Genomic DNA, 23,404 nt, shown 5'->3' on the forward strand with positions numbered 1-23,404 from the left:
AGTTCCAAATGTGTGTGGGTAGAATATATATCCCACGGGGGTAAAATAGAAAAAAGTTGAAAAAATTTTTTTCTTCGACTTAGTCATTTTTCCAGCGTTTATCAGACTTTCAGATAGGGGAAATGTGAGTGAGCGTTCCGATTTCAGTTCCAGAGCGATTCGCCCAATGAGTCCTTGATATTTAGTCGTTTTCAGCCATTTTTCGGGATTTTTGAAAATTTCACTATTTTGTGAAAATATCCACTAAATGAGGGAATAATATGTGTGAGGGTACCCCAGGAGGGTTCCAAATGTGTGTGGGTAGAATATATATCCCACGGGGGTAAAATTGGAAAAAGTTGAAAAAATTTTTTTCTTGGACTTAGTCATTTTTCCGGCGTTTATCAGATTTCAGATAGGGCAAATGTCAGTGAGCATTCCGATTTCAGTTCCAGAGCGATTCGCCCAATGAGTCCTTGATATTTAGTCGTTTTCAGCCATTTTTCGGGATTTTTGAAAATTTCACTATTTTGTGAAAATATCCACTAAATGAGGGAATAATATGTGTGAGGGTACCCCAGGAGAGTTCCAAATGTGTGTGGGTAGAATATATATCCCACGGGGGTAAAATTGAAGAAAGTTGAAAAAAATTTTTTTTTGGACTTAGTCATTTTTCCGGCGTTTATCAGACTTTCAGATAGGGGAAATGTCAGTGAGCGTTCCGATTTCAGTTCCAGAGCGATTTGCCCAATGAGTCCTTAATATTTAGTCGTTTTCAGCCAATTTTCTGGATTTTTGAAAATTTCACTTTTTTGTGAAAATATCCACTAAATGAGGGAATAATATGTGTGAGGGTACCCCAGGAGAGTTCCAAATGTGTGTGGGTAGAATATATATCCCACAGGGGTAAAATAGAAAAAAGTTGAAAAAATTTTTTTCTTCGACTTAGTCATTTTTCCGGCGTTTATCAGACTTTCAGATAGGGCAAATGTCAGTGAGCATTCCGATTTCAGTTCCAGAGCGATTCGCCTAATGAGTCCTTGATATTTAGTCGTTTTTAGCCAATTTTCGGGATTTTTGAAAATTTCACTTTTTTGTGAAAATATCCACTAAATGAGGGAATAATATGTGTGAAGGTACCCCAGGAGAGTTCCAAATGTGTGTGGGTAGAATATATATCCCACGGGGGTAAAATAGAAAAAAGTTGAAAAAATTTTTTTCTTCGACTTAGTCATTTTTCCAGCGTTTATCAGACTTTCAGATAGGGGAAATGTCAGTGAGCGTTCCGATTTCAGTTCCAGAGCGATTTGCCCAATGAGTCCTTAATATTTAGTCGTTTTCAGCCAATTTTCTGGATTTTTGAAAATTTCACTTTTTTGTGAAAATATCCACTAAATGAGGGAATAATATGTGTGAGGGTACCCCAGGAGAGTTCCAAATGTGTGTGGGTAGAATATATATCCCACGGGGGTAAAATTGAAAAAAGTTGAAAAAAATTTTTTTTTGGACTTAGTCATTTTTCCGGCGTTTAGCAGACTTTCAGATAGGGGAAATGTCAGTGAGCGTTCCGATTTCAGTTCCAGAGCGATTTGCCCAATGAGTCCTTAATATTTAGTCGTTTTCAGCCAATTTTCTGGATTTTTGAAAATTTCACTTTTTTGTGAAAATATCCACTAAATGAGGAAATAATATGTGTGAGGGTACCCCAGGAGAGTTCCAAATGTGTGTGGGTAGAATATATATCCCACGGGGGTAAAATTGAAAAAAGTTTAAAAATTTTTTTTCTTGGACTTAGTCATTTTTCCGGCGTTTATCAGACTTTAAGATAGGGGAAATGTCAGTGAGCATTCCGATTTCAGTTCCAGAGCGATTTGCCCAATGAGTCCTTAATATTTAGTCGTTTTCAGCCAATTTTCTGGATTTTTGAAAATTTCACTTTTTTGTGAAAATATCCACTAAATGAGGGAATAATATGTGTGAGGGTACCCCAGGAGAGTTCCAAATGTGTGTGGGTAGAATATATATCCCACAGGGGTAAAATAGAAAAAAGTTGAAAAAATTTTTTTCTTCGACTTAGTCATTTTTCCGGCGTTTATCAGACTTTCAGATAGGGCAAATGTCAGTGAGCATTCCGATTTCAGTTCCAGAGCGATTCGCCTAATGAGTCCTTGATATTTAGTCGTTTTTAGCCAATTTTCGGGATTTTTGAAAATTTCACTTTTTTGTGAAAATATCCACTAAATGAGGGAATAATATGTGTGAAGGTACCCCAGGAGAGTTCCAAATGTGTGTGGATAGAATATATATCCCACGGGGGTAAAATAGAAAAAAGTTGAAAAAATTTTTTTCTTCGACTTAGTCATTTTTCCAGCGTTTATCAGACTTTCAGATAGGGGAAATGTGAGTGAGCGTTCCGATTTCAGTTCCAGAGCGATTCGCCCAATGAGTCGTTGATATTTAGTCGTTTTCAGCCATTTTTCGGGATTTTTGAAAATTTCACTATTTTGTGAAAATATCCACTAAATGAGGGAATAATATGTGTGAGGGTACCCCAGGAGGGTTCCAAATGTGTGTGGGTAGAATATATATCCCACAGGGGTAAAATAGAAAAAAGTTGAAAAAATTTTTTTCTTCGACTTAGTCATTTTTCCGGCGTTTATCAGACTTTCAGATAGGGCAAATGTCAGTGAGCATTCCGATTTCAGTTCCAGAGCGATTCGCCTAATGAGTCCTTGATATTTAGTCGTTTTTAGCCAATTTTCGGGATTTTTGAAAATTTCACTTTTTTGTGAAAATATCCACTAAATGAGGGAATAATATGTGTGAAGGTACCCCAGGAGAGTTCCAAATGTGTGTGGGTAGAATATATATCCCACGGGGGTAAAATAGAAAAAAGTTGAAAAAATTTTTTTCTTCGACTTAGTCATTTTTCCAGCGTTTATCAGACTTTCAGATAGGGGAAATGTCAGTGAGCGTTCCGATTTCAGTTCCAGAGCGATTTGCCCAATGAGTCCTTAATATTTAGTCGTTTTCAGCCAATTTTCTGGATTTTTGAAAATTTCACTTTTTTGTGAAAATATCCACTAAATGAGGGAATAATATGTGTGAGGGTACCCCAGGAGAGTTCCAAATGTGTGTGGGTAGAATATATATCCCACGGGGGTAAAATTGAAAAAAGTTGAAAAAAATTTTTTTTGGACTTAGTCATTTTTCCGGCGTTTAGCAGACTTTCAGATAGGGGAAATGTCAGTGAGCGTTCCGATTTCAGTTCCAGAGCGATTTGCCCAATGAGTCCTTAATATTTAGTCGTTTTCAGCCAATTTTCTGGATTTTTGAAAATTTCACTTTTTTGTGAAAATATCCACTAAATGAGGAAATAATATGTGTGAGGGTACCCCAGGAGAGTTCCAAATGTGTGTGGGTAGAATATATATCCCACGGGGGTAAAATTGAAAAAAGTTTAAAAATTTTTTTTCTTGGACTTAGTCATTTTTCCGGCGTTTATCAGACTTTAAGATAGGGGAAATGTCAGTGAGCATTCCGATTTCAGTTCCAGAGCGATTTGCCCAATGAGTCCTTAATATTTAGTCGTTTTCAGCCAATTTTCTGGATTTTTGAAAATTTCACTTTTTTGTGAAAATATCCACTAAATGAGGGAATAATATGTGTGAGGGTACCCCAGGAGAGTTCCAAATGTGTGTGGGTAGAATATATATCCCACAGGGGTAAAATAGAAAAAAGTTGAAAAAATTTTTTTCTTCGACTTAGTCATTTTTCCGGCGTTTATCAGACTTTCAGATAGGGCAAATGTCAGTGAGCATTCCGATTTCAGTTCCAGAGCGATTCGCCTAATGAGTCCTTGATATTTAGTCGTTTTTAGCCAATTTTCGGGATTTTTGAAAATTTCACTTTTTTGTGAAAATATCCACTAAATGAGGGAATAATATGTGTGAAGGTACCCCAGGAGAGTTCCAAATGTGTGTGGATAGAATATATATCCCACGGGGGTAAAATAGAAAAAAGTTGAAAAAATTTTTTTCTTCGACTTAGTCATTTTTCCAGCGTTTATCAGACTTTCAGATAGGGGAAATGTGAGTGAGCGTTCCGATTTCAGTTCCAGAGCGATTCGCCCAATGAGTCGTTGATATTTAGTCGTTTTCAGCCATTTTTCGGGATTTTTGAAAATTTCACTATTTTGTGAAAATATCCACTAAATGAGGGAATAATATGTGTGAGGGTACCCCAGGAGGGTTCCAAATGTGTGTGGGTAGAATATATATCCCACGGGGGTAAAATTGAAAAAAGTTGAAAAAAATTTTTTCTTGGACTTAGTCATTTTTCCGGCGTTTATCAGACTTTCAAATAGGGGAAATGTCAGTGAGCATTCCGATTTCAGTTCCAGAGCGATTTACCCAATGAGTCCTTAATATTTAGTCGTTTTCTACCAATTTTCTGGATTTTTGAAAATTTCACTTTTTTGTGAAAATATCCACTAAATGAGGGAATAATATGTGTGAGGGTACCCCAGGAGAGTTCCAAATGTGTGTGGGTAGAATATATATCCCACAGGGGTAAAATAGAAAAAAGTTGAAAAATTTTTTTTCTTCGACTTAGTCATTTTTCCGGCGTTTATCAGACTTTCAGATAGGGCAAATGTCAGTGAGCATTCCGATTTCAGTTCCAGAGCGATTCGCCTATTGAGTCCTTGATATTTAGTCGTTTTTAGCCAATTTTCGGGATTTTTGAAAATTTCACTTTATTGTGAAAATATCCACTAAATGAGGGAATAATATGTGTGAGGGTACCCCAGGAGAGTTCCAAATGTGTGTGGGTAGAATATATATCCCACGGGGGTAAAATTGAAGAAAGTTGAAAAAAATTTTTTTTTGGACTTAAGTCATTTTTCCGGCGTTTATCAGACTTTCAGATAGGGGAAATGTCAGTGAGCGTTCCGATTTCAGTTCCAGAGCGATTTGCCCAATGAGTCCTTAATATTTAGTCGTTTTCAGCCAATTTTCTGGATTTTTGAAAATTTCACTTTTTTGTGAAAATATCCACTAAATGAGGGAATAATATGTGTGAGGGTACCCCAGGAGAGTTCCAAATGTGTGTGGGTAGAATATATATCCCACGGGGGTAAAATAGAAAAAAGTTGAAAAAATTTTTTTCTTCGACTTAGTCATTTTTCCGGCGTTTATCAGACTTTCAGATAGGGGAAATGTCAGTGAGCGTTCCGATTTCAGTTCCAGAGCGATTTGCCCAATGAGTCCTTAATATTTAGTCGTTTTCAGCCAATTTTCTGGATTTTTGAAAATTTCACTTTTTTGTGAAAATATCCACTAAATGAGGGAATAATATGTGTGAGGGTACCCCAGGAGAGTTCCAAATGTGTGTGGGTAGAATATATATCCCACAGGGGTAAAATAGAAAAAAGTTGAAAAATTTTTTTTCTTCGACTTAGTCATTTTTCCGGCGTTTATCAGACTTTCAGATAGGGCAAATGTCAGTGAGCATTCCGATTTCAGTTCCAGAGCGATTCGCCTATTGAGTCCTTGATATTTAGTCGTTTTTAGCCAATTTTCGGGATTTTTGAAAATTTCACTTTATTGTGAAAATATCCACTAAATGAGGGAATAATATGTGTGAGGGTACCCTAGGAGAGTTCCAAATGTGTGTGGGTAGAATATATATCCCACGGGGGTAAAATTGAAGAAAGTTGAAAAAAATTTTTTTTTGGACTTAAGTCATTTTTCCGGCGTTTATCAGACTTTCAGATAGGGGAAATGTCAGTGAGCGTTCCGATTTCAGTTCCAGAGCGATTTGCCCAATGAGTCCTTAATATTTAGTCGTTTTCAGCCAATTTTCTGGATTTTTGAAAATTTCACTTTTTTGTGAAAATATCCACTAAATGAGGGAATAATATGTGTGAGGGTACCCCAGGAGAGTTCCAAATGTGTGTGGGTAGAATATATATCCCACGGGGGTAAAATAGAAAAAAGTTGAAAAAATTTTTTTCTTCGACTTAGTCATTTTTCCGGCTTTTATCAGACTTTCAGATAGGGGAAATGTCAGTGAGCGTTCCGATTTCAGTTCCAGAGCGATTTGCCCAATGAGTCCTTAATATTTAGTCGTTTTCAGCCAATTTTCTGGATTTTTGAAAATTTCACTTTTTTGTGAAAATATCCACTAAATGAGGGAATAATATGTGTGAGGGTACCCCAGGAGAGTTCCAAATGTGTGTGGGTAGAATATATATCCCACAGGGGTAAAATAGAAAAAAGTTGAAAAAATTTTTTTCTTCGACTTAGTCATTTTTCCGGCGTTTATCAGACTTTCAGATAGGGCAAATGTCAGTGAGCATTCCGATTTCAGTTCCAGAGCGATTCGCCTAATGAGTCCTTGATATTTAGTCGTTTTTAGCCAATTTTCGGGATTTTTGAAAATTTCACTTTTTTGTGAAAATATCCACTAAATGAGGGAATAATATGTGTGAAGGTACCCCAGGAGAGTTCCAAATGTGTGTGGATAGAATATATATCCCACGGGGGTAAAATAGAAAAAAGTTGAAAAAATTTTTTTCTTCGACTTAGTCATTTTTCCAGCGTTTATCAGACTTTCAGATAGGGGAAATGTGAGTGAGCGTTCCGATTTCAGTTCCAGAGCGATTCGCCCAATGAGTCGTTGATATTTAGTCGTTTTCAGCCATTTTTCGGGATTTTTGAAAATTTCACTATTTTGTGAAAATATCCACTAAATGAGGGAATAATATGTGTGAGGGTACCCCAGGAGGGTTCCAAATGTGTGTGGGTAGAATATATATCCCACGGGGGTAAAATTGAAAAAAGTTGAAAAAAATTTTTTCTTGGACTTAGTCATTTTTCCGGCGTTTATCAGACTTTCAAATAGGGGAAATGTCAGTGAGCATTCCGATTTCAGTTCCAGAGCGATTTGCCCAATGAGTCCTTAATATTTAGTCGTTTTCTACCAATTTTCTGGATTTTTGAAAATTTCACTTTTTTGTGAAAATATCCACTAAATGAGGGAATAATATGTGTGAGGGTACCCCAGGAGAGTTCCAAATGTGTGTGGGTAGAATATATATCCCACAGGGGTAAAATAGAAAAAAGTTGAAAAATTTTTTTTCTTCGACTTAGTCATTTTTCCGGCGTTTATCAGACTTTCAGATAGGGCAAATGTCAGTGAGCATTCCGATTTCAGTTCCAGAGCGATTCGCCTATTGAGTCCTTGATATTTAGTCGTTTTTAGCCAATTTTCGGGATTTTTGAAAATTTCACTTTATTGTGAAAATATCCACTAAATGAGGGAATAATATGTGTGAGGGTACCCCAGGAGAGTTCCAAATGTGTGTGGGTAGAATATATATCCCACGGGGGTAAAATTGAAGAAAGTTGAAAAAATTTTTTTTTTGGACTTAGTCATTTTTCCGGCGTTTATCAGACTTTCAGATAGGGGAAATGTCAGTGAGCGTTCTGATTTCAGTTCCAGAGCGATTTGCCCAATGACTCCTTAATATTTAGTCGTTTTCAGCCAATTTTCTGGATTTTTGAAAATTTCACTTTTTTGTGAAAATATCCACTAAATGAGGAAATAATATGTGTGAGGGTACCCCAGGAGGGTTCCAAATGTGTGTGGGTAGAATATATATCCCACGGGGGTAAAATTGAAAAAAGTTTAAAAAATTTTATTCTTGGACTTAGTCATTTTTCCGGCGTTTATCAGACTTTCAGATAGGGGAAATGTCAGTGAGCGTCCCGATTTCAGTTCCAGAGCGGTTTGCCCAATGAGTCCTTAATATTTAATCGTTTTCAGCCAATTTTCTGGATTTTTGAAAATTTCACTTTTTTGTGAAAATATCCACTAAATGAGGGAATAATATGTGTGAGGGTACCCCAGGAGAGTTCCAAATGTGTGTGGGTAGAATATATATCCCACGGGGGTAAAATTAAAAAAAGTTGAAAAAATTTTTTTTTGGGACTTAGTCATTTTTCCGGCGTTTATCAGACTTTCAGATAGGGGAAATGTGAGTGAGCGTTCCGATTTCAGTTCCAGAGCGATTCGCCCAATGAGTCGTTGATATTTAGTCGTTTTCAGCCAATTTTCTGGATTTTTGAAAATTTCACTTTTTTGTGAAAATATCCACTAAATGAGGGAATAATATGTGTGAGGGTACCCCAGAAGAGTTCCAAATGTGTGTGAGTAGAATATATATCCCACGGGGGCAAAATAGAAAAAAGTTGAAAAAAATTTTTTTTGGGACTTCGTCATTTTTCCGGCGTTTATCAGACTTTCAGATAGGGGAAATGTGAGTGAGCGTTCCGATTTCAGTTCCAGAGCGATTCGCCCAATGAGTCGTTGATATTTAGTCGTTTTCAGCCAATTTTCTGGATTTTTGAAAATTTCACTTTTTTGTGAAAATATCCACTAAATGAGGGAATAATATGTGTGAGGGTACCCCAGAAGAGTTCCAAATGTGTGTGAGTAGAATATATATCCCACGGGGGTAAAATAGAAAAAAGTTGAAAAAAATTTTTTCTTCGACTTAGTCATTTTTCCGGCATTTATCAGACTTTCAGATAGGGCAAATGTCAGTGAGCATTCCGATTTCAGTTCCAGAGCGATTCGCCCAATGAGTCCTTGATATTTAGTCGTTTTCAGCCATTTTTCGGGATTTTTGAAAATTTCTCTATTTTGTGAAAATATCCACTAAATGAGGGAATAATATGTGTGAGGGTACCCCAGGAGAGTTCCAAATGTGTGTGGGTAGAATATATATCCCACGGGGGTAAAATAGAAAAAAGTTGAAAAAATTTTTTTCTTCGACTTAGTCATTTTTCCGGCGTTTATCAGACTTTCAGATAGGGGAAATGTCAGTGAGCGTTCCGATTTCAGTTCCAGAGCGATTTGCCCAATGAGTCCTTAATATTTAGTCGTTTTCAGCCAATTTTCTGGATTTTTGAAAATTTCACTTTTTTGTGAAAATATCCACTAAATGAGGGAATAATATGTGTGAGGGTACCCCAGGAGAGTTCCAAATGTGTGTGGGTAGAATATATATCCCACGGGGGTAAAATTGAAAAAAGTTGAAAAAATTTTTTTTTTGGACTTAGTCATTTTTCCGGCGTTTATCAGACTTTCAGATAGGGGAAATGTCAGTGAGCGTTCCGATTTCAGTTCCAGAGCGATTTGCCCAATGACTCCTTAATATTTAGTCTTTTTCAGCCAATTTTCTGGATTTTTGAAAATTTCACTTTTTTGTGAAATATCCACTAAATGAGGAAATAATATGTGTGAGTGTACCCCAGGAGGGTTCCAAATGTGTGTGGGTAGAATATATATCCCACGGGGTAAAATTGAAAAAAGTTTAAAAAATTTTATTCTTGGACTTAGTCATTTTTCCGGCGTTTATCAGACTTTCAGATAGGGGAAATGTCAGTGAGCGTCCCGATTTCAGTTCCAGAGCGGTTTGCCCAATGAGTCCTTAATATTTAGTCGTTTTCAGCCAATTTTCTGGATTTTTGAAAATTTCACTTTTTTGTGAAAATATCCACTAAATGAGGGAATAATATGTGTGAGGGTACCCCAGAAGAGTTCCAAATGTGTGTGAGTAGAATATATATCCCACGGGGGCAAAATAGAAAAAAGTTGAAAAAAATTTTTTTTGGGACTTAGTCATTTTTCCGGCGTTTATCAGACTTTCAGATAGGGGAAATGTGAGTGAGCGTTCCGATTTCAGTTCCAGAGCGATTCGCCCAATGAGTCGTTGATATTTAGTCGTTTTCAGCCAATTTTCTGGATTTTTGAAAATTTCACTTTTTTGTGAAAATATCCACTAAATGAGGGAATAATATGTGTGAGGGTACCCCAGAAGAGTTCCAAATGTGTGTGAGTAGAATATATATCCCACGGGGGTAAAATAGAAAAAAGTTGAAAAAAATTTTTCTTCGACTTAGTCATTTTTCCGGCATTTATCAGACTTTCAGATAGGGCAAATGTCAGTGAGCATTCCGATTTCAGTTCCAGAGCGATTCGCCCAATGAGTCCTTGATATTTAGTCGTTTTCAGCCATTTTTCGGGATTTTTGAAAATTTCACTATTTTGTGAAAATATCCACTAAATGAGGGAATAATATGTGTGAGGGTACCCCAGGAGGGTTCCAAATGTGTGTGGGTAGAATATATATCCCGCGGGGGTAAAATTGAAAAAAGTTGAAAAAAAATTTTTCTTGGACTTAGTCATTTTTCCGGCGTTTATCAGACTTTCAGAAAGGGGAAATGTCAGTGAGTGTTCCGATTTCAGTTCCAGAGCGATTTGCCCAATGAGTCCATAATATTTAGTCGTTTTCAGCCAATTTTCTGGATTTTTGAAAATTTCACTTTTTTGTGAAAATATCCACTAAATGAGGGAATAATATGTGTGAGGGTACCCCAGGAGAGTTGCAAATGTGTGTGGGTAGAATATATATCCCACGGGGGTAAAATTGAAGAAAGTTGAAAAAAAATTTTTTTTGGACTTAGTCATTTTTCCGGCGTTTATCAGACTTTCAGATAGGGCAAATGTCTGTGAGCATTCCGATTTCAGTTCCAGAGCGATTTGCCCAATGAGTCCTTAATATTTAGTCGTTTTCAGCCAATTTTCTGGATTTTTGAAAATTTCACTTTTTTGTGAAAATATCCACTAAATGAGGGAATAATATGTGTGAGGGTACCCCAGGAGAGTTCCAAATGTGTGTGGGTAGAATATATATCCCACGGGGGTAAAATTGAAGAAAGTTGAAAACATTTTTTTCTTGGACTTAGTCATTTTTCCGGCGTTTATCAGACTTTCAGATAGGGGAAATGTGAGTGAGCGTTCCGATTTCAGTTCCAGAGCGATTCGCCCAATGAGTCGTTGATATTTAGTCGTTTTCAGCCAATTTTCTGGATTTTTGAAAATTTCACTATTTTCTGAAAATATCCACTAAATGAGGGAATAATATGTGTGAGGGTTCCCCAGGAGAGTTCCAAATGTGTGTGGGTAGAATATATATCCCACGGGGGTAAAATAGAAAAAAGTTGAAAACATTTTTTTCTTGGACTTAGTCATTTTTCCGGCGTTTATCAGACTTTCAGATAGGGCAAATGTCAGTGAGCATTCCGATTTCAGTTCCAGAGCGATTCGCCTAATGAGTCCTTGATATTTAGTCGTTTTTAGCCAATTTTCGGGATTTTTGAAAATTTCACTTTTTTGTGAAAATATCCACTAAATGAGGGAATAATATGTGTGAGGGTACCCCAGGAGAGTTCCAAATGTGTGTGGGTAGAATATATATCCCACGGGGGTAAAATAGAAAAAAGTTGAAAAAAATTTTTTCTTCGACTTAGTCATTTTTCCGGCGTTTATCAGACTTTCAGATAGGGGAAATGTCAGAGAGCGTTCCGATTTCAGTTCCAGAGCGATTTGCCCAATGAGTCCTTAATATTTAGTCGTTTTCAGCCAATTTTCTGGATTTTTGAAAATTTCACTTTTTTGTGAAAATATCCACTAAATGAGGGAATAATATGTGTGAGGGTACCCCAGGAGAGTTGCAAATGTGTGTGGGTAGAATATATATCCCACGGGGGTAAAATTGAAGAAAGTTGAAAAAAAATTTTTTTTGGACTTAGTCATTTTTCCGGCGTTTATCAGACTTTCAGATAGGGCAAATGTCTGTGAGCATTCCGATTTCAGTTCCAGAGCGATTTGCCCAATGAGTCGTTGATATTTAGTCGTTTTCAGCCAATTTTCTGGATTTTTGAAAATTTCACTATTTTGTGAAAATATCCACTAAATGAGGGAATAATATGTGTGAGGGTACCCCAGGAGAGTTCCAAATGTGTGTGGGTAGAATATATATCCCACGGGGGTAAAATAGAAAAAAGTTGAAAACATTTTTTTCTTGGACTTAGTCATTTTTCCGGCGTTTATCAGACTTTCAGATAGGGCAAATGTCAGTGAGCATTCCGATTTCAGTTCCAGAGCGATTCGCCTAATGAGTCCTTGATATTTAGTCGTTTTTAGCCAATTTTCGGGATTTTTGAAAATTTCACTTTTTTGTGAAAATATCCACTAAATGAGGGAATAATATGTGTGAGGGTACCCCAGGAGAGTTCCAAATGTGTGTGGGTAGAATATATATCCCACGGGGGTAAAATAGAAAAAAGTTGAAAAAATTTTTTTCTTCGACTTAGTCATTTTTCCGGCGTTTATCAGACTTTCAGATAGGGGAAATGTCAGAGAGCGTTCCGATTTCAGTTCCAGAGCGATTTGCCCAATGAGTCCTTAATATTTAGTCGTTTTCAGCCAATTTTCTGGATTTTTGAAAATTTCACTTTTTTGTGAAAATATCCACTAAATGAGGGAATAATATGTGTGAGGGTACCCCAGGAGAGTTCCAAATGTGTGTGGGTAGAATATATATCCCACGGAGGTAAAATTGAAGAAAGTTGAAAAAATTTTTTTTTTGGACTTAGTCATTTTTCCGGCGTTTATCAGACTTTCAGATAGGGGAAATGTCAGTGAGCGTTCCGATTTCAGTTCCAGAGCGATTTGCCCAATGACTCCTTAATATTTAGTCGTTTTCAGCCAATTTTCTGGATTTTTGAAAATTTCACTTTTTTGTGAAAATATCCACTAAATGAGGAAATAATATGTGTGAGGGTACCCCAGGAGGGTTCCAAATGTGTGTGGGTAGAATATATATCCCACGGGGGTAAAATTGAAAAAAGTTTAAAAAATTTTATTCTTGGACTTAGTCATTTTTCCGGCGTTTATCAGACTTTCAGATAGGGGAAATGTCAGTGAGCGTCCCGATTTCAGTTCCAGAGCGGTTTGCCCAATGAGTCCTTAATATTTAATCGTTTTCAGCCAATTTTCTGGATTTTTGAAAATTTCACTTTTTTGTGAAAATATCCACTAAATGAGGGAATAATATGTGTGAGGGTACCCCAGGAGAGTTCCAAATGTGTGTGGGTAGAATATATATCCCACGGGGGTAAAATTAAAAAAAGTTGAAAAAATTTTTTTTTGGGACTTAGTCATTTTTCCGGCGTTTATCAGACTTTCAGATAGGGGAAATGTGAGTGAGCGTTCCGATTTCAGTTCCAGAGCGATTCGCCCAATGAGTCGTTGATATTTAGTCGTTTTCAGCCAATTTTCTGGATTTTTGAAAATTTCACTTTTTTGTGAAAATATCAACTAAATGAGGGAATAATATGTGTGAGGGTACCCCAGAAGAGTTCCAAATGTGTGTGAGTAGAATATATATCCCACGGGGGTAAAATAAAAAAAAGTTGAAAAAAATTTTTTCTTCGACTTAGTCATTTTTCCGGCATTTATCAGACTTTCAGATAGGGCAAATGTCAGTGAGCATTCCGATTTCAGTTCCAGAGCGATTCGCCCAATGAGTCCTTGATATTTAGTCGTTTTCAGCCTTTTTTCGGGATTTTTGAAAATTTCACTATTTTGTGAAAATATCCACTAAATGAGGGAATAATATGTGTGAGGGTACCCCAGGAGGGTTCCAAATGTGTGTGGGTAGAATATATATCCCGCGGGGGTAAAATTGAAAAAAGTTGAAAAAAATTTTTTCTTGGACTTAGTCATTTTTCCGGCGTTTATCAGACTTTCAGAAAGGGGAAATGTCAGTGAGTGTTCCGATTTCAGTTCCAGAGCGATTTGCCCAATGAGTCCATAATATTTAGTCGTTTTCAGCCAATTTTCTGGATTTTTGAAAATTTCACTTTTTTGTGAAAATATCCACTAAATGAGGGAATAATATGTGTGAGGGTACCCCAGGAGAGTTGCAAATGTGTGTGGGTAGAATATATATCCCACGGGAGTAAAATTGAAGAAAGTTGAAAAAAAATTTTTTTTGGACTTAGTCATTTTTCCGGCGTTTATCAGACTTTCAGATAGGGCAAATGTCTGTGAGCATTCCGATTTCAGTTCCAGAGCGTTTCGCCTAATGAGTCCTTGATATTTAGTCGTTTTTAGCCAATTTTCTGGATTTTTGAAAATTTCACTTTTTTGTGAAAATATCCACTAAATGAGGGAATAATATGTGTGAGGGTACCCCAGGAGAGTTCCAAATGTGTGTGGGTAGAATATATATCCCACGGGGGTAAAATTGAAAAAAGTTGAAAAAATTTTTTTCTTGGACTTAGTCATTTTTCCGGCGTTTATCAGACTTTCAAATAGGGGAAATGTCAGTGAGCATTCCGATTTCAGTTCCAGAGCGATTTGCCCAATGAGTCCTTAATATTTAGTCGTTTTCTACTAATTTTCTGGATTTTTGAAAATTTCACTTTTTTGTGAAAATATCCACTAAATGAGGGAATAATATGTGTGAGGGTACCCCAGGAGAGTTCCAAATGTGTGTGGGTAGAATATATATCCCACAGGGGTAAAATAGAAAAAAGTTGAAAAATTTTTTTTCTTCGACTTAGTCATTTTTCCGGCGTTTATCAGACTTTCAGATAGGGCAAATGTCAGTGAGCATTCCGATTTCAGTTCCAGAGCGATTCGCCTATTGAGTCCTTGATATTTAGTCGTTTTTAGCCAATTTTCGGGATTTTTGAAAATTTCACTTTATTGTGAAAATATCCACTAAATGAGGGAATAATATGTGTGAGGGTACCCCAGGAGAGTTCCAAATGTGTGTGGGTAGAATATATAGCCCACGGGGGTAAAATTGAAGAAAGTTGAAAAAAATTTTTTTTTGGACTTAAGTCATTTTTCCGGCGTTTATCAGACTTTCAGATAGGGGAAATGTCAGTGAGCGTTCCGATTTCAGTTCCAGAGCGATTTGCCCAATGAGTCCTTAATATTTAGTCGTTTTCAGCCAATTTTCTGGATTTTTGAAAATTTCACTTTTTTGTGAAAATATCCACTAAATGAGGGAATAATATGTGTGAGGGTACCCCAGGAGAGTTCCAAATGTGTGTGGGTAGAATATATATCCCACGGGGATAAAATTGAAGAAAGTTGAAAACATTTTTTTCTTGGACTTAGTCATTTTTCCGGCGTTTATCAGACTTTCAGATAGGGGAAATGTGAGTGAGCGTTCCGATTTCAGTTCCAGAGCGATTCGCCCAATGAGTCGTTGATATTTAGTCGTTTTCAGCCAATTTTCTGGATTTTTGAAAATTTCACTATTTTGTGAAAATATCCACTAAATGAGGGAATAATATGTGTGAGGGTACCCCAGGAGAGTTCCAAATGTGTGTGGGTAGAATATATATCCCACGGGGGTAAAATAGAAAAAAGTTGAAAACATTTTTTTCTTGGACTTAGTCATTTTTCCGGCGTTTATCAGACTTTCAGATAGGGCAAATGTCAGTGAGCATTCCGATTTCAGTTCCAGAGCGATTCGCCTAATGAGTCCTTGATATTTAGTCGTTTTTAGCCAATTTTCGGGATTTTTGAAAATTTCACTTTTTTGTGAAAATATCCACTAAATGAGGGAATAATATGTGTGAGGGTACCCCAGGAGAGTTCCAAATGTGTGTGGGTAGAATATATATCCCACGGGGGTAAAATAGAAAAAAGTTGAAAAAATTTTTTTCTTCGACTTAGTCATTTTTCCGGCGTTTATCAGACTTTCAGATAGGGGAAATGTCAGTGAGCGTTCCGATTTCAGTTCCAGAGCGATTTGCCCAATGAGTCCTTAATATTTAGTCGTTTTCAGCCAATTTTCTGGATTTTTGAAAATTTCACTTTTTTGTGAAAATATCCACTAAATGAGGGAATAATATGTGTGAGGGTACCCCAGGAGAGTTCCAAATGTGTGTGGGTAGAATATATATCCCACGGGGGTAAAATTGAAGAAAGTTGAAAAAATTTTTTTTTTGGACTTAGTCATTTTTCCGGCGTTTATCAGACTTTCAGATAGGGGAAATGTCAGTGAGCGTTCCGATTTCAGTTCCAGAGCGATTTGCCCAATGACTCCTTAATATTTAGTCGTTTTCAGCCAAATTTCTGGATTTTTGAAAATTTCACTTTTTTGTGAAAATATCCACTAAATGAGGAAATAATATGTGTGAGGGTACCCCAGGAGGGTTCCAAATGTGTGTGGGTAGAATATATATCCCACGGGGGTAAAATTGAAAAAAGTTTAAAAAATTTTATTCTTGGACTTAGTCATTTTTCCGGTGTTTATCAGACTTTCAGATAGGGGAAATGTCAGTGAGCGTCCCGATTTCAGTTCCAGAGCGGTTTGCCCAATGAGTCCTTAATATTTAATCGTTTTCAGCCAATTTTCTGGATTTTTGAAAATTTCACTTTTTTGTGAAAATATCCACTAAATGAGGGAATAATATGTGTGAGGGTACCCCAGGAGAGTTCCAAATGTGTGTGGGTAGAATATATATCCCACGGGGGTAAAATTAAAAAAAAGTTGAAAAAAATTTTTTTTGGGACTTAGTCATTTTTCCGGCGTTTATCAGACTTTCAGATAGGGGAAATGTGAGTGAGCGTTCCGATTTCAGTTCCAGAGCGATTCGCCCAATGAGTCGTTGATATTTAGTCGTTTTCAGCCAATTTTCTGGATTTTTGAAAATTTCACTTTTTTGTGAAAATATCCACTAAATGAGGGAATAATATGTGTGAGGGTACCCCAGAAGAGTTCCAAATGTGTGTGAGTAGAATATATATCCCACGGGGGTAAAATAGAAAAAAGTTGAAAAAAATTTTTTTTGGGACTTAGTCATTTTTCCGGCGTTTATCAGACTTTCACATAGGGGAAATGTGAGTGAGCGTTCCGATTTCAGTTCCAGAGCGATTCGCCCAATGAGTCGTTGATATTTAGTCGTTTTCAGCCAATTTTCTGGATTTTTGAAAATTTCACTTTTTTGTGAAAATATCCACTAAATGAGGGAATAATATGTGTGAGGGTACCCCAGAAGAGTTCCAAATGTGTGTGAGTAGAATATATATCCCACGGGGGTAAAATAGAAAAAAGTTGAAAAAAATTTTTTCTTCGACTTAGTCATTTTTCCGGCATTTATCAGACTTTCAGATAGGGCAAATGTCAGTGAGCATTCCGATTTCAGTTCCAGAGCGATTCGCCCAATGAGTCCTTGATATTTAGTCGTTTTCAGCCATTTTTCGGGATTTTTGAAAATTTCACTATTTTGTGAAAATATCCACTAAATGAGGGAATAATATGTGTGAGGGTACCCCAGGAGGGTTCCAAATGTGTGTGGGTAGAATATATATCCCGCGGGGGTAAAATTGAAAAAAGTTGAAAAAAATTTTTTCTTGGACTTAGTCATTTTTCCGGCGTTTATCAGACTTTCAGAAAGGGGAAATGTCAGTGAGTGTTCCGATTTCAGTTCCAGAGCGATTTGCCCAATGAGTCCATAATATTTAGTCGTTTTCAGCCAATTTTCTGGATTTTTGAAAATTTCACTTTTTTGTGAAAATATCCACTAAATGAGGGAATAATATGTGTGAGGGTACCCCAGGAGAGTTGCAAATGTGTGTGGGTAGAATATATATCCCACGGGGGTAAAATTGAAGAAAGTTGAAAAAAAATTTTTTTTGGACTTAGTCATTTTTCCGGCGTTTATCAGACTTTCAGATAGGGCAAATGTCTGTGAGCATTCCGATTTCAGTTCCAGAGCGTTTCGCCTAATGAGTCCTTGATATTTAGTCGTTTTTAGCCAATTTTCTGGATTTTTGAAAATTTCACTTTTTTGTGAAAATATCCACTAAATGAGGGAATAATATGTGTGAGGGTACCCCAGGAGGGTTCCAAATGTGTGTGGGTAGAATATATATCCCACGGGGGTAAAATTGAAGAAAGTTGAAAACATTTTTTTCTTGGACTTAGTCATTTTTCCGGCGTTTATCAGACTTTCAGATAGGGCAAATGTCAGTGAGCGTTCAGATTTCAGTTCCAGAGCGATTCGCCCAATGAGTCCTTGATATTTAGTCATTTTCAGCCAATTTTCGGGATTTTTGAAAATTTCACTATTTTGTGAAAATATCCTCTAAATGAGGGAATAATATGTGTGAGTGAACCCCAGGAGAGTTCCAAATGTGTGTGGGTAGAATATATATCCCACGGGGGTAAAATTGAAAAAAGTTGAAAAAATTTTTTTCTTGGACTTAGTCATTTTTCCGGCGTTTATCAGACTTTCAGATAGGGGAAATGTCAGTGAGTGTCCCGATTTCAGTTCCAGAGCGATTTGCCCAATGAGTCCTTAATATTTAGTCGTTTTCAGCCAATTTTCTGGATTTTTGAAAATTTCACTTTTTTGTGAAAATATCCACTAAATGAGGGAATAATATGTGTGAGGGTACCCCAGGAGAGGTCCAAATGTGTGTGGGTAGAATATATATCCCACAGGGGTAAAATTAAAAAAAGTTGAAAAAAATTTTTTTTTGGACTTAGTCATTTTTCCGCCGTTTATCAGACTTTCAGATAGGGGAAATGTGAGTGAGCGTTCCGATTTCAGTTCAAAAGCGATTCACCCAATGAGTCGTTGATATTTAGTCGTTTTCAGCCAATTTTTATGGATTTTTGAAAATTTCACTTTTTTGTGAAAATATCCACTAAATGAGGGAATAATATGTGTGAGGGTACCCCAGGAGGGTTCCAAATATGTGTGGGTAGAATATATATCCCACGGGGGTAAAATTGTAAAAAGTTGAAAAAAATTTTTTCTTGGACTTAGTTATTTTTCCGGCGTTTATCAGACTTTCAGATAGGGGAAATGTCAGTGAGCGTTCCGATTTCAGTTCCAGAGCGATTTGCCCAATGAGTCCTTAATATTTAGTCGTTTTCAGCCAATTTTCTGGATTTTTGAAAATTTCACTTTTTTGTGAAAATATCCACTAAATGAGGAAATAATATGTGTGAGGGTACCCCAGGAGAGTTCCAAATGTGTGTGGGTAGAATATATATCCCACGGGGGTAAAATTGACAAAAAATTTTTTTGGACTTAGTCATTTTTCCGGCGTTTATCAGACTTTCAGATAGGGCAAATGTCTGCGAGCATTCCGATTTCAGTTCCAGAGCGATTCGCCTAATGAGTCCTTGATATTTAGTCATTTTTAGCCAATTTTCTGGATTTTTGAAAATTTCACTTTTTTGTGAAAATATCCACTAAATGAGGGAATAATATGTGTGAGGGTACCCCAGGAGAGTTCCAAATGTGTGTGGGTAGAATATATATCCCACGGGGGTAAAATTGAAAAAAGTTGAAAAAAATTTTTTCTTCGACTTAGTCATTTTTCCGGCGTTTATCAGACTTTCAGATAGGGCAAATGTCAGTGAGCATTCCGATTTCAGTTCCAGAGCGATTCGCCCAATGAGTCCTTGATATTTAGTCGTTTTCAGCCATTTTTCGGGATTTTTGAAAATTTCACTATTTTGTGAAAATATCCACTAAATGAGGGAATAATATGTGTGAGGGTACCCCAGGAGGGTTCCAAATGTGTGTGGGTAGAATATATATCCCACGGGGGTAAAATTGAAGAAAGTTGAAGAAAATTTTTTTTGGACTTAGTCATTTTTCCGGCGTTTATCAGACTTTCAGATAGGGCAAATGTCTGTGAGCATTCCGATTTCAGTTCCAGAGCGATTCGCCTAATGAGTCCTTGGTATTTGGTCGTTTTTAGCCAATTTTCTGGATTTTTGAAAATTTCACTTTTTTGTGAAAATATCCACTAAATGAGGGAATAATATGTGTGAGGGTACCCCAGGAGAGTTCCAAATGTGTGTGGGTAGAATATATATCCCACGGGGGTAAAATTGAAGAAAGTTGAAAACATTTTTTTTTTGGACTTAGTCATTTTTCCGGCGTTTATCAGACTTTCAGATAGGGGAAATGTGAGTGAGCGTTCCAATTTCAGTTCCAGAGTGATTCGCCCAATGAGTCGTTGATATTTAGTCGTTTTCAGCCAATTTTCTGGATTTTTGAAAATTTCACTTTATTGTGAAAATATCCACTAAATGAGGGAATAATATGTGTGAGGGTACCCCAGGAGAGTTCCAAATGTGTGTGGGTAGAATATATATCCCACGGGGGCAAAATAGAAAAAAGTTGAAAAAATTTTTTTATTCGACTTAGTCATTTTTCCGGCGTTTATCAGACTTTCAGATAGGGCAAATGTCAGTGAGCATTCCGATTTCAGTTCCAGAGCGATTCACCCAATGAGTCCTTGATATTTAGTCGTTTTCAGCCATTTTTCGGGATTTTTGAAAATTTCACTATTTTGTGAAAATATCCACTAAATGAGGGAATAATATGTGTGAGGGTACCCCAGGAGAGTTCCAAATGTGTGTGGGTAGAATATATATCCCACGGGGGTAAAATAGAAAAAAGTTGAAAACATTTTTTTCTTCGACTTAGTCATTTTTCCGGCGTTTATCAGACTTTCAGATAGGGCAAATGTCAGTGAGCATTCCGATTTCAGTTCCAGAGCGATTCGCCCAATGAGTCCTTGATATTTAGTCGTTTTCAGCCAATTTTCTGGATTTTTGAAAATTTCACTTTTTTGTGAAAATATCCACTAAATGAGGGAATAATATGTGTGAGGGTACCCCAGGAGAGTTCCAAATGTGTATGGGTAGAATATATATCCCACGGGGGTAAAATTAAAAAAAGTTGAAAAAAATTTTTTTTTGGACTTAGTCATTTTTCCGGCGTTTATCAGACTTTCAGATAGGGCAAATGTCAGTGAGCATTCCGATTTCAGTTCCAGAGCGATTCGCCCAATGAGTCCTTGATATTTAGTCGTTTTCATCCATTTTTCGGGATTTTTGAAAATGTCACTATTTTGTGAAAATATCCACTAAATGAGGGAATAATATGTGTGAGGGTACCCCAGGAGGGTTCCAAATGTGTGTGGGTAGAATATATATCCCAAGGGGGTAAAATTGAAAAAAGTTGAAAAAAAAATTTTCTTGGACTTAGTCATTTTTCCGGCGTTTATCAGACTTTCTGATAGGGCAAATGTCTGCGAGCATTCCGATTTCAGTTCCAGAGCGATTCGCCTAATGAGTCCTTGATATTTAGTCGTTTTTAGCCAATTTTCTGGATTTTTGAAAATTTCACTTTTTTGTGAAAATATCCACTAAATGAGGGAATAATATGTGTGAGGGTACCCCAGGAGAGTTCCAAATGTGTGTGGGTAGAATATATATCCCACGGGGGTAAAATTGAAAAAAGTTGAAAAAAATTTTTTCTTCGACTTAGTCATTTTTCCGGCGTTTATCAGACTTTCAGATAGGGCAAATGTCAGTGAGCATTCCGATTTCAGTTCCAGAGCGATTCGCCCAATGAGTCCTTGATATTTAGTCGTTTTCAGCCATTTTTCGGGATTTTTGAAAATTTCACTATTTTGTGAAAATATCCACTAAATGAGGGAATAATATGTGTGAGGGTACCCCAGGAGGGTTCCAAATGTGTGTGGGTAGAATATATATCCCACGGGGGTAAAATTGAAGAAAGTTGAAGAAAATTTATTTTGGACTTAGTCATTTTTCCGGCGTTTATCAGACTTTCAGATAGGGCAAATGTCTGTGAGCATTCCGATTTCAGTTCCAGAGCGATTCGCCTAATGAGTCCTTGATATTTAGTCGTTTTTAGCCAATTTTCTGGATTTTTGAAAATTTCACTTTTTTGTGAAAATATCCACTAAATGAGGGAATAATATGTGTGAGGGTATCCCAGGAGAGTTGCAAATGTGTGTGGGTAGAATATATATCCCACGGGGGTAAAATTGAAGAAAGTTTAAAACATTTTTTTCTTGGACTTAGTCATTTTTCCGGCGTTTATCAGACTTTCAGATAGGGCAAATGTCAGTGAGCGTTCCGATTTCAGTTCCAGAGCGATTCGCCCAATGAGTCCTTGATATTTATTCGTTTTCAGCCAATTTTCGGGATTTTTGAAAATTTCACTATTTTGTGAAAATATCCTCTAAATGAGGGAATAATATGTGTGAGTGAACCCCAGGAGAGTTCCAAATGTGTGTGGGTAGAATATATATCCCACGGGGGTAAAATTGAAAAAAGTTGAAAAAATTTTTTTCTTGGACTTAGTCATTTTTCCGGCGTTTATCAGACTTTCAGATAGGGGAAATGTCAGTGAGCGTCCCGATTTCAGTTCCAGAGCTATTTGCCCAATGAGTCCTTGATATTTAGTCGTTTTCAGCCAATTTTCTGGATTTTTGAAAATTTCACTTTTTTGTGAAAATATCCACTAAATGAGGGAATAATATGTGTGAGGGTACCCCAGGAGAGTTCCAAATGTGTGTGGGTAGAATATATATCCCACGGGGGTAAAATTAAAAAAAGTTGAAAAAAATTTTTTTTTGGACTTAGTCATTTTTCCGGCGTTTATCAGACTTTCAGATAGGGGAAATGTGAGTGAGCGTTCCAATTTCAGTTCCAGAGTGATTCGCCCAATGAGTCGTTGATATTTAGTCGTTTTCAGCCAATTTTCTGGATTTTTGAAAATTTCACTTTTTTGTGAAAATATCCACTAAATGAGGGAATAATATGTGTGAGGGTACCCCAGGAGAGTTCCAAATGTGTGTGGGTAGAATATATATCCCACGGGGGTAAAATAGAAAAAAGTTGAAAAAATTTTTTTATTCGACTTAGTCATTTTTCCGGCGTTTATCAGACTTTCAGATAGGGCAAATGTCAGTGAGCATTCCGATTTCAGTTCCAGAGCGATTCACCCAATGAGTCCTTGATATTTAGTCGTTTTCAGCCATTTTTCGGGATTTTTGAAAATTTCACTATTTTGTGAAAATATCCACTAAATGAGGGAATAATATTTGTGAGGGTACCCCAGGAGAGTTCCAAATGTGTGTGGGTAGAATATATATCCCACGGGGGTAAAATAGAAAAAAGTTGAAAACATTTTTTTCTTCGACTTAGTCATTTTTCCGGCGTTTATCAGACTTTCAGATAGGGCAAATGTCAGTGAGCATTCCGATTTCAGTTCCAGAGCGATTCGCCCAATGAGTCCTTGATATTTAGTCGTTTTCAGCCAATTTTCTGGATTTTTGAAAATTTCACTTTTTTGTGAAAATATCCACTAAATGAGGGAATAATATGTGTGAGGGTACCCCAGGAGAGTTCCAAATGTGTATGGGTAGAATATATATCCCACGGGGGTAAAATTAAAAAAAGTTGAAAAAAATTTTTTTTTGGACTTAGTCATTTTTACGGCGTTTATCAGACTTTCAGATAGGGGAAATGTGAGTGAGCGTTCCGATTTCAGTTCCAGAGCGATTCGCCCAATGAGTCGTTGATATTTAGTCGTTTTCAGCCAATTTTCTGGATTTTTGAAAATTTCACTTTTTTGTGACAATATCCACTAAATGAGGGAATAATATGTGTGAGGGTACCCCAGGAGAGTTCCAAATG

This window comes from Phyllobates terribilis, unplaced genomic scaffold (genome assembly GCF_046119375.1).
Source record: "Phyllobates terribilis strain yellow unplaced genomic scaffold, ASM4611937v1 Scaffold_2__4_contigs__length_985480577, whole genome shotgun sequence".
NCBI lineage: Eukaryota > Metazoa > Chordata > Amphibia > Anura > Dendrobatidae > Phyllobates > Phyllobates terribilis.